The sequence below is a fragment of the Nicotiana tabacum genome, chromosome 23 (genome assembly GCF_000715075.1).
Source record: "Nicotiana tabacum cultivar K326 chromosome 23, ASM71507v2, whole genome shotgun sequence".
NCBI lineage: Eukaryota > Viridiplantae > Streptophyta > Magnoliopsida > Solanales > Solanaceae > Nicotiana > Nicotiana tabacum.
In genome coordinates this window covers 1,440,451-1,452,356 of record NC_134102.1, presented here as the reverse complement: position 1 = coordinate 1,452,356, position 11,906 = coordinate 1,440,451, and the positions used below count along the sequence as shown (strand labels likewise).

At 40.6% G+C, this 11,906-nt stretch overlaps 1 pseudogene; it reads right to left on the bottom strand.

Annotated features, from left to right (window-relative positions):
• Nucleotides 1-4,152: 4,152 nt before the first annotated feature.
• LOC107825210 (110 kDa U5 small nuclear ribonucleoprotein component CLO-like) lies at nucleotides 4,153-11,691 on the bottom strand (annotated as a pseudogene).
• Between the last annotated feature and the right edge of the window lie 215 nt (nucleotides 11,692-11,906).

The following is an 11,906-nucleotide window of genomic DNA, read 5'->3' as shown; positions in this document are numbered from 1 at the left end:
TCTCAACTGTCAGCAAGTTAAATATGAGCATCAGAGACTGGGTGGATTACTTCAGAGGTTAGAGATCCCAGAGTAGAAGTGGGAGCGGATCACCATGGACTTTGTGGTTGGACTTCCTCGGACTTTGAGAAAGTTTGATGCTATTTGGGTGATCGTGGATCGGCTGATCAAGTCAGCTCATTTTATCCCAGTGTTGACCACTTATTCTTCTGAGAGGTTGGCTGAGATTTATATCAGAGAGATTGTCCGCCTTCATGGTATTCCAGTATCCATCATTTCAAACAGAGGTACGCAGTTCACATCACGATTTTGGAGAGCCGTACAGCAGGAGTTGGGTACTAGGGTGGAGTTGAGCACAGCCTTTCACCCTCAAACGGACGGGCAGTCCGAGCGCACGATTCAGATTCTTAAGGATATGCTCCGTGCCTGTGTGATAGAGTTCGGAGGATCATGGGACCAATACTTGTCACTTGCAGAGTTCACTTACAACAACAGTTACCAGTTCAGCATTCAGATGCACCGTATGAGGCTTTGTATGGTAGGCGGTGCCGGTCCCCAATGGGATGGTTTGAGCCGGGCGAGGCCCGATTGTTGGGTACAAATTTGGTCCAGGATGCCCTGGATAAGGTGAAGGTGATTCAGGAGAGACTTCGCACAGCCCAGTCCAGGCAGAAGAGTTATGCAGACTGTAAGGTTCATGATTTGGCATTTATGGTTGGTGAGCGGGTCTTGCTTCGGGTATCGCCTATGAAGGGTGTCATGAGGTTCGGGAAAAAGGGCAAGCTGAGCTCGAGGTTCATTGGTCCTTTTGAGATATTGCGGCGAGTTGGGGAGGTTGCTTATGAGCTTGCCTTGCCTCCCAACCTAGTAGGAGTTCACCCGGTATTCCACGTGTCTATGCTCCAGAAGTATCACGGTGATCCGAATCATGTATTGAATTTCATCTCAGTCCAGTTGGACAAAAATCTATCTTATGTTGAGGAGCCAGTAGCCATTTTGGACAGGCAGGTCAGAAAGCTCAGGTCAAAGAATATTGCTTCAGTAAAGGTCCAGTGGAGGGGTCAGCCGGTCGAGGAGGCGACTTGGGAGACCGAGCAGGATATGCGCAGCCAGTACCCTCATCTTTTCACAGTTTCATGTATGTCTTTATACTCATTCGAGGACGGACGATTATTTTAAGAGGGGGAGGATGTAACGACTCGGCCGGTCATTTTGAGAGTAATAGCCCCTATCCCCTATTAATTGCTTTTCCCAAATCAATTTCTGCTATTGTGACTTGCCGGGATGATTGGTTTTGAGTTTCGGAGTATTTTGGGACACTTAGTCCCTAAATGAGAGCTTAAGCCTTAAGATTTGGACCATAGTCGGAACTGTGTGAAGACGACTCCGGAATGGAATTCTGTCAGTTCCGTTAGCTCCGTTAGGTGATTTTGGATTTAGGAGCGTGTCCCGATTGTGCTTTAGAGGTCCGTAGATCATTTAGGCTTGAAATGGTGAAAGTCGAATTTTTGGAGTTTTGGGCCGGTAGTGAAAATTTTGATATCAGGGTCGGAATCCGATTCCGGAAGTTGGAATAGGTCCGTAATATCGAATATGACTTGCGTGCAAAATTTGAGGTCAATCGGACGTGGTTTGATGGATTTCGGCATCGGTTGTAGAATTTTGAAGCTTCAAGTTCTTTAAATTTGAATTGGAAGGTGATTTGTGATTTTAGCATTTTTTTTTATGTGATTTGAGAGCTCGACTAAATTTGTATGGTGTTTTAGGACTTGTTGGTATGTTTGGTTGAGGTCCCGGGGGCCTCGGGTGAGTTTCGGATGCTTAACGGATCACTTTTGGACTTTGAAGATAGCAGATTTCTGGTGTTCTGTTGCTGGCATTTTCTTCATTGCGTTCGCGAGGGAGTCCTCGCGTTCGCGTAAGGTATTTGTGAAGGGCAGCTGAATTACTCTTCGCGTCCGTGATGTCGCTCTTGCGTTCGCGAAGGTGTGGAACCTCGAAGCTACGCGTTCGCGAAGAAGAACTGGAGGCAAGCGAGATTTCGTGCTTCGCGTTCGCGATGGAGATCCCACATTCGCGAAGGGTCAAACTGAGTGGTCTTCGCGTTCGCAACATGTACATTGCGTTCGCGATGGAGGATTTCGGGCCGAAGTAAATTGTACTTCGCGAACGCGAGGGTGTGGCCGCGTTCGCGAAGAAGGACGCATCTGGGCAATATTAAAGTTCCAAAAACGGAAGTTATGCCATTTTTATCAAAAACTTAAGCTGGGAACTCGGATTTTAGACGAAGGATGAGGGATTTTCAGAGATATCGATTGGGTAACGATTCTTAACTCCTTTATGGTTATATTCCACTAATCTATGCTTGAATTCATCGTTAAATTTCGGATTTTGGGTGAAACATTGAGAAAAACTCTTAGGTCGAATTTTGGGGTTTTGATCGAGATTTTGGTATCAGATTTGAGCGATTTTGGTACGAGTAAACTCGTGAGTGAATGGGTGTTCGTATTTTATGACTTTTACCCGATTCGAAGACGTGGGCCCGGGGTGACCTTTTGGGCGTTTTTCCTAATTTCACGCTTTAGCTTCGAATTAATTAGCTAAATTAGTTACTCGTAGTTATATTTACATTATGCAATTTATTTGAATAGATTCGGGCCATTTAGAGTCGGATACTCGTGGCAAGAACGTGTTATCGAGGTGATTTGAGCGGTTCGAGGTAAGTGGCTTGCCTAACCTTGTGTTGGGGACTTTTTCCTTAGGATGTCTTGATATTATTTGGTGTGTGGGCGCCGTGTACGTGAGGTGACGAGTACGTACACGGGTTGTTGTTGCAAAAATCCTGTTTATCCTTTCTAAATCATAAATTGCTTCTCTTATTAAATTACACTAATATGCTTAATTGTTTTGTTTAGACTAGAAAAGTATGCTTACGTGTTTTAACTGCCGATTTGACATTCTGTGCGCCATGCTTAGTTAAATTTCTATTTTCCTTGTCTGCGTTCAGTATAAACTGTATAACTCGATGCCATACCTGTCATTTCATCTTGCGTTGCATATTTAAATTGGGACTACGGACGTATTCCGGGAGATCTCCCTGTCTTGCATATTTACTTTGGGACTACGGACGTATTCCGGGAGATCCCCGAGCACTGAATATTTACTTTGGGACTACAGACGTATTCTGGGAGATCCCTCATTACTGCATATTTACTTTGGGACTACGGACGTATTCCGGGAGATCCCCCGGCACTGCATATTTACTTTGGGACTACGGGACGGTATCCCGGGAGAGTCCCCATTGTGTTTACTTTGTTCTGAGCCGAGGGCTCCCTTAATTGTTAAATTTCAAGAATCTCTTTAACTGTGTCACCATAAATTTTACTTACATCTTTTACTGTTTAATTTATTATATTTACTCCGGTAGGGCCTTGACCTGACCTCGTCACTACTCGACCGAGGTTAGGCTTAGCACTTACTGGGTACCATTGTGGTGTACTCATGCCCTTCCCTGCACATGTTTTCGTGTGCAGATCCAGGTGCGAGCTATCAGCCTCGGGGTTAGTACGTGCTGCTAATTTTAGGAGACTTCAAGGTACTACTGCTTGCGTCCGCAGATCTTCGGAGTCCCCTTCTACTCCTTCGCCGAGACTTTCTTTGTTATCTTCAGACTTTTGTATAAAGCTACATAGATTATAGCAACTTGTGACTTAGTGATATTCCGGGTCTTGAAAAATTATTTTGTATATACCGAGTGGTACTACTCTTGGCTATTTATAATATGTTATTTATCTTTAAAATATTGTGTTTTCTTTATATTTTTCGCAATATTAGGCTTACCTAGTCGTAAAGACTAGGTGCCATCACGACATCTTACGGAGGGATAATTTGGGTCGTGACATAACTAAATCCAGTATCACTGCTAACTCAGGATATGAAGCTTTCATCCACTAAAACTGGGAATAGATGTTATAATGTCCAAATAAAAATATATAAGAAAGGAAATTCTGGCAACGCTGATAATGAGATAAAGTTTTAGACCTATCTAGAATCCAAAAGAGATTCAAAAAGAGGAGAAAGTCAGAACTTGAACCACACCCCAATAATTAGCTGCATTTTTGCGTACAGAAATCTAATTCTCAATGCCAGTAATGTGAAAACCTACGGTTTGACAGAGGAAACTTACTCAAATACTCGAATGTCAGAACTCAGAACAAGGGATCACCCCAGGTATAGACGACCTCAAAGGGAGGGAGTGAAACAAGAACCATCTGTAATCCTGGAATGGCAATTCATACTAGAATATTAAATTTTGTGGTTCAAGAACCTCAGTTATCTACATCTTTCAAGAAGCTGTAGGCTACATGACATAAAGAAGTAATGGCGCCTAAACATAAACATAAAACCATCTCAACTATGTGATATCTACATCATCTGCAGGTGAAGATCAGCATCCTGCTGTGCAAGCTCCACCATCATAGCCTCATCAAAGAAGTTGTTGATGGTCACGTCTTCACTCATGCCCTAAAAAGAAAAGGATAGATTTATCATTTGAGACAATCATCTGGTTCAATAAAGCTCGATAACTACTTCAAATAAGGCTGATTAATCAAGCTTCGATCACCACATTCCCCTTCACATATATTTGTGTTTCAAAAAGAAACTACGAAAAGGTGAGAGATGAAGCCTTAAATGGGAAACAAGGGACATGTGGAAGAGAGCTTGCACCAAGATCAGAGTAGAAGAGGAAACAAGGGATATCTGGAAGGGGACACACACCACTTCAAATCAGGTGTTCCAGAAATCTGAAGAGAAAACAACTTTTTGAAAATTTCAAATTAACCTTGCTCGAATTCATACCTTTCTACGCCTTGTCTTCACCATGAACTCACGAGCTAGATGCTGAATTGGGGCAGGCTCCAGTGGTCGTAAAACGATGCTCTTGTCAAGAGGATCCCCATGGACAATAGCCCAATGATCAAATACCGAAAGACAAAACGCCTGCCCTTGGGTGTGATACCTCAAGTCCGTCTCAAAACCAAAGGACTCAATAACAGGTAAAAGCGCCTGAACAAAGAAGTGTGCACATGAGAAAATTTGACGTTATAACATGAGAACATTGTATCAAAATCCAGGATGCAATCTATATTCAGAAATCAAACTTTGACGATGTAGGCAGGGGTCCCAGGTTGAGGAACATCTGCAGTAACATGTCCACGCCTCCGAGACAACACCGTGTATATGGCAGAGAGACAATCCATGGGTGTTTGGATCTAATGCAAGACACCAAAAAGTTAGCCCAAGTTTCACACAAGAAAACATCTTAAAACCTATTTTTCTTTTAGTTCAAATTTTATCCCTATTTCTGTAACTAGTTGAACCCAACCAAGGCTCAACAATGTACTTTTCTTATCATTTGAACATAGTAAAAACACTAGCAAGAACGTCACCAATATCCTGTCCTGACAGTTCCGCTACTAACCTTTTCATGATATAAATGGCCACAGAGCAGCAGCTCCAACAATTAGAATAATGTGTTTATACAGCTTACCCCTTTCCCCTTCTTTTCTTACATGGTGATCTGAAGAACTTAACAAACAATTTATCATAAATGCGTTCACCAAAGTGTGCTCCAAACAATACAAAAAAAAAAAAAAAAAAAAATTGAGACACACAACTTATACCTCCACATAATACACAGGTTCCATAAGCCTGGGTGTCGCCATAAGGAAAAAAGAGTAGGCTACACGCCGTGCAGTTGGAATAACCTGACCCGGTACACGATTGGATGGCTCAGGTGCAATCTTCACATCAACTATTTTGAATTTAACATTTCTAATGGGCTCATCACAGAGGGGTACTTCCCGAGCTCCCCATTGAAACCTGTTGAAATTTTGTTAGTCCAATAACTCAGGCAGGAAGAAAGCACAAAACTAAGAAATTCAAGTTACCCCTGAACAAAAGAATCTTTAACAGCATTCAACAAGCTCTTGTCCACTTCACTTCGGAGTGTATCATCCAATAAGATGTTAGGTCCCTGCAAATATATTTGAAGTGTCAAAACAGAAAAATTCAACTAAACAATAGAAGCAATCCATTAAAAAAGTTCAAAATAACTAAGTGATAAAGCAACTATGCTACGTAACAATTGACCTGCTTATCAGATCCAAATGCCCAAATGGACCGTGCAGCAAGCAGATCCCAATCATATTTGGTTTGGAAAAAGTCACCAAGTTTCTTACTAGGTCAATCTGTGCTTACAATACCATTCTCAATATCCTCAGCAAGTCCTTTCTCCTGTGGTTCAGCAATCTGCAAGAAATATAAGTGAGCAAGAAGGGAAACAATTACTCAGCTTGCGAAGATAAAAAATTTAACCGACTATCTCACCATGGTGATTTTATTTTTCTTGTTTGGTGTTTCAGCAAAACATTTCATTGAAGACGTCTCAACTACAGTGTCACAGAATGAAACAACTGGATCAGCCACCTGAATATTGCACACACAAAGGAAAAACACCTCGAGATCAGTTAAGCTTGATATCTGAGTCCCTGCTGACAATAAATTTTGCATTTGTCAATTCTCATAAAACGAGCAGAGAACTGACAAAGATGAATGCATGAAGAGAGAGAGAGAGAGAGAGAGAGAGAGAGAGAGAGAGAGAGAGAGAGAGAGAGAGAGTATAAAAGCACCTTAACTTCCACCTCGGAGTAAAGCTCCCTGAGGTCCTTCATTATGGAATCTAGGTACAATTCACCAGTACCTAATATTGTGTGTTCACCGGACACTTCAACCTTTGTGATTGCAAGAGGATAGCTCTTACTGATTTTCCTAAGCCCCTCCACCATTTTAGGCAACTCGCTAGGATTCAAAGGCTCAGTTGCTGTTTTCACCACAGGCAGAGTTTAAACTGAAGGGGCCGAAATATGTACACATCCTCCTCAAATTCCAAATTACAAAGAGTAGCAGTTTTCATAATTGAAGCATCCACTCCTTCAATCAGAACCCAAGCACCTGGAGGAGCCTTACTTATGGGTATCCTGTTACGATCTTGATATACCCACAGCTTGGTAACTTCTTTTACAGTCATATCCTCTTCATCATCAGGTGAATATCTCTCTCCCAGAACGCGTACTGTCTGCCGTGTCATTATTTCACCGCTGTAAACCCTACCAAAAGCATCAAATACACTACAATCTGATTTCGGATACAGCTTGGTCACATTAACCATCAAAGGGCCAGCGCAATCACAATCTTCCATTGCTTTGTAAATTACTGAATCCTTTGGACCCATGTATATGTGCTCTACTTTCCTAGCTGCAGCAGCTTTAGCCGAAGGAATGTGATGAACCAACATATCAGTAAACCCAGTGGCTGTGCCAAAAACAGCACTGCAAGCCAGCCTCAGCAGAGGCCTTACATTTAGACGGTAAGCTGCATTGCTAAGAGTCACCCCAAGTTCTGCCAGGGTTGCTTCAACACTCTTCTTGTGTTCTCCAATCACTTGGCTATAGATTTTGTAGAGAGGTTCAAGAACGAACTGCACAAAAGATCTTTCGACCCCACTTGCAGGTGGTTTCTTCTTGAAACCTCTTGTGTCAAGATCGAAGTAGAAGTTCCCCCAAAGTTGCGAAGCGAACTTGTTGGCATCAAATGCAACTCCATGAAGCTTAACATATAGTTTGGCAAATGACTGCAGTGTGAATGACCATCCTGCTGTTGCACTTGCAAAACAGACATTCCCTAATGCAGGATCAATTACTTGTGCATTGCCAGCTACGGACGAGGCAGCTGTAATTTGGTTGTTGACAACTTCAATTATGTGCTTTAACTTGAAATAGGCATCCTTCGGAGGCAATTTAAACTCAGTTATCAATCTGTCAACCTAAAAAGACAATAGTGTTTTAATGAAAAACTAAATAAACTGTATCTCAACGTTACTTGATATTTTCACCAGTTTAATGGGATAGACAAGGTACCTTGTTAATCACAAGAACAATTGGAATACGTTCTTGAATCGCATGCTGAATGGCCCTTTCTGTATTTACCTGTCACCAATGACACAAGCAACAAATTAAGTGGTCTAGCTATTCGGTGTAGTTATACCAGATAAAGTCCAGATAGAACTCAATTGTAGGAATACGGCTTTTAAAAATTAAATATTAGGAAATTAGGGGAAAAAGATGGTCATCACGTCCCATACACGTTACATAGTGTTAATCTGTTTCAGACGTATGTCTAACAACTTCATTGTTCTACGCACTCCACCACACACCAGCTAGTTTAAAGGACCGCCATTCTCCATCAGGCAGACAATGCTGGACCACATATTATATGAATAAATAAGCCACTCCATTAGTTGAATGTTTTATCAGGCTATATAAATCTCTATACCTCGCTTTAAACTCCTTACTCCCAAGTCCCAACCCCCAGGCATTAAGAAAATATACCAAAACATTGTTTATACAGTACCAATTCTATTTGACAATAAGGGAATAAGACTTCTGACATTATTTTTCAAAAGTAAATTGTGCTTCATGTATATATTAAAACTAAGGTGTCAAACCTATGCTATTACTCTCATTCGTGGAGGTTTAATACTCTTGTACTTGACTAATTAGCTGGGAAGTCACCTTTAGATCTATCTAGCGGCTACGTAATTCCTGCAGTCAATGTATCAACTCCAGAGGATGGCAAGATTGGTAATTGAGCAGCCCTGCACTGGATGCTGCAGGGCAGAAATTATGTTACTAACTTATCACGTATAAAGACTGACTACTGTCCCCGTACAGTATTGCCAAGGAATATAACTCGATTTTCTATGGAAGTTTTGCTTAAATATACTGTCTGCATGACAGAGTACGAGGGGAAAACTATACATTTGGTTGCAACTTCACATAGCAATATGGTCACAAGGGAACAAACTCTACCACGCACAAAGGAGGCTGGGAAATCAAGGTCTCCGCCCATATAAAACAAAACCAGTGTTTAGAAGCATATGCCTTAATCTAGCATCCTATACAAACTTTGCGCCATACTCTGAATCAAGAAAGCTATAGGTTATCATCTGCAACTGAACCAATCATAGAAATGAAAAGGAACTTACCATCACTCCTTCAACTGCATCAACAATCAAAACTGCGCCATCAGCAAGTCTCAAAGCAGCTGTAATCTCATCCGAGAAGTTGACATGACCAGGAGCATCCATAATGTTACAGAGGTAAGACTTTCAATTGCTGTCTTCCAGGAATAGTGACATAGGAACAGACTTAATTGATATCCTCCTCTCTTGCTCATCTATTCTTGTGTCTGTATACCTCATATGCTTCTCACTGTTTTGATCAAACGTAGATAAATGGTGGGTTTGCTCCACCAGCATATCCATAAACAAGGTCTTCCCATGATTCACGTGCCCCACTAAAGCAAAATTTCGAACCAACGCGGGGTTTGACATTAGACCTAAGAGAAACTGAGTCGAAACATAGGTGGACGAATACTTTACCCCAAGTTCAAACTTGAGATTCTTCACCGGTTTAATTATTGGCATTTCAAGAGGCTGTTCATCTTCATCCATGACCAATGTCTCCACTTCTTCGCCGTAAACCTCTTCAGCTGTCAGGTAGTATTTCTTGTCTTCAGCAAGGACAACTTGGTTATCCATGTCATCATCCTCTTGAGTGGCCAGCCATCCGTTTGATGCACCAGGCTGCTCACCATCAGAAGCAGCCCTCTCATCATCACTCCTATCGAGGAGCACCTCATCTTCTTCTTCCCTGTCACTTTCCTGATCAGACTCGATTTCAGGACCAATATAGTTCCCAAATTCATCATATAAGCTTTCATCCATGGCTCTTAGTACCTGTTAAACAAACCTTCCGTCCATATCTATTAATTATTCAACTAAATCAACAATATCAACCGAAGAAAAACACAAATTCACCAAACAAGCCATGTAATGGAGCGTTAATACACAGGTGCAGCTTACTGGAACAATATTCCCAAAACGTCTTATCAAACTATTTCATTGTTAATTTTTTTATTCTAAATTTAGTATATGAATGAATCTAATTCTCCTAGAAGGGATTTAGATTATATCTCCAAAATTGAGTCCAAGAATAGGCCAGTGCTCATCTATTCTTCATGTACTTCCAAGCATGCACTAGGAAGTATTGTGTTAGTAATATTCAGGGACACACCGGACTTAAACCCATAAAACTTGGGTGGGATGTCCATTTTTACAGTGCTTGCTAATATTTAGTCACAGTTTAAAATATTTGAGAAATAGCCACTTTTTAATGTGGAAATATAAGTTTCACAAAAAAAAAAAAAACTAGACAAAGCACGGAAAGCCTCTAGGAACTTTTAATTAGAGTTTTAACATTTATCAGTTCAAATTCCAAGGATCATTCCTATTAATGTGCAATTCAAACTCCAAAAAAAATCATGAAGTTTGAACTTTTATTATTTCAAACTCCAGAAAAAATTCATGGAGTTCAAACTTACACAATTTCTTAACCAAGACTAGAACCGCTACCGGAGCTTTGACTAACTGTACCCCACTGAAAATTGCAAAAGTGTTGATGGGTCTTGTGTTTTGATGAGTGAGAGCGAGATATTGAGTACTACGGAAATCAATATAAAAAATGCGCCTTGTTCCATATATTAAATGTCACTGAGCATTTTATGAAGCCATGCATCATTCAAATAAGTTTTAGAATATAAACATGATTTCTAACAACTGAGGCGCAACAGTAGTGAAGCATGGTATGGAAACTGTCACTCACCGATCAAATTCTTTTAAAAAATATGTTAATGCTAAGTTCATACCTATTGTCAGAAAAGAACAGTACCACTACATTCACTAAATTAAACTCTGAATCTACTTAAAGATGGTGTTTAATATAGTTCCATCCATGCCTTCACTCATCGATATAGCAGCAGCCTAGCTTAAATAAATCTTATATTTTTCTAATTAACACACACCAGTAAACAACTTTTTTTAATAATTGTGGGGACCAGGCCAACTTGGGCGCATGCCGATTATTTTGACGGGGGTACCTGCTAATTTAAGGGTCATTTGGTTACAAGGTGGGATATCCAGGGATTAACAATCCTATGACTGTTATCCCACCTCGAATGGGATAGGTAATACCAAGATTTTGGTATAAAATTTGTACCAGTATTAGCTAGTGCCGATAATCAAACATGGGTAAATGCAATCCCAAATTCTATAGCATTCCCTTAGTCATGTTTTTTGCCTCGGCTGAAATTTAAAAATCCTGAGACCTTATGGTTCACAACCCACTTCATTAGCCACGAGGCCACACAATTGAGTGCCGCCAATAAACATGTCTATTAGTCGAAGCAAACAACTATATGGAATACATAAAAGGGTTTATTTAGCGACCTTGTAGGAACAAATTTTCTAACAATTCAAGTATGCGAGACAGCATGAGCGAACAATTTTATTAGAAATTAAGTTCAATATATCAGATTGACGGTGATGAATTCAGAAGCAAATAAGAAATTGCAAAAACAATTTAGGGTTTTAAGAAAGAGCGAAAGACCTGAGCTTTATCAGCGAGCTGGACAACGAGAGAGAGGTGAGAGAAGGCGCGGAATTACACTGTAGAAGAAAGAGGCGGGGGTTTTGTTAGAGAGGTTTAACCCCAACGTGGGCCTTTTCCGGCCCCGAATCTACGGTAGAAAACAAAACAACAAATTGGTATAAAAATAACATGAGTAAATGTTTTAGCTAATAACTCCAACTAAATACGCGATAAATTTAAGATAAATTAAAACAAAATACAACCTTTTAAAAATTTAATTTTAAAAATTTATATCGAGATAACTCACCCCTTAATCATTAGGACCGAATTGGCATTCTTTCCCTAATAATTTAATCT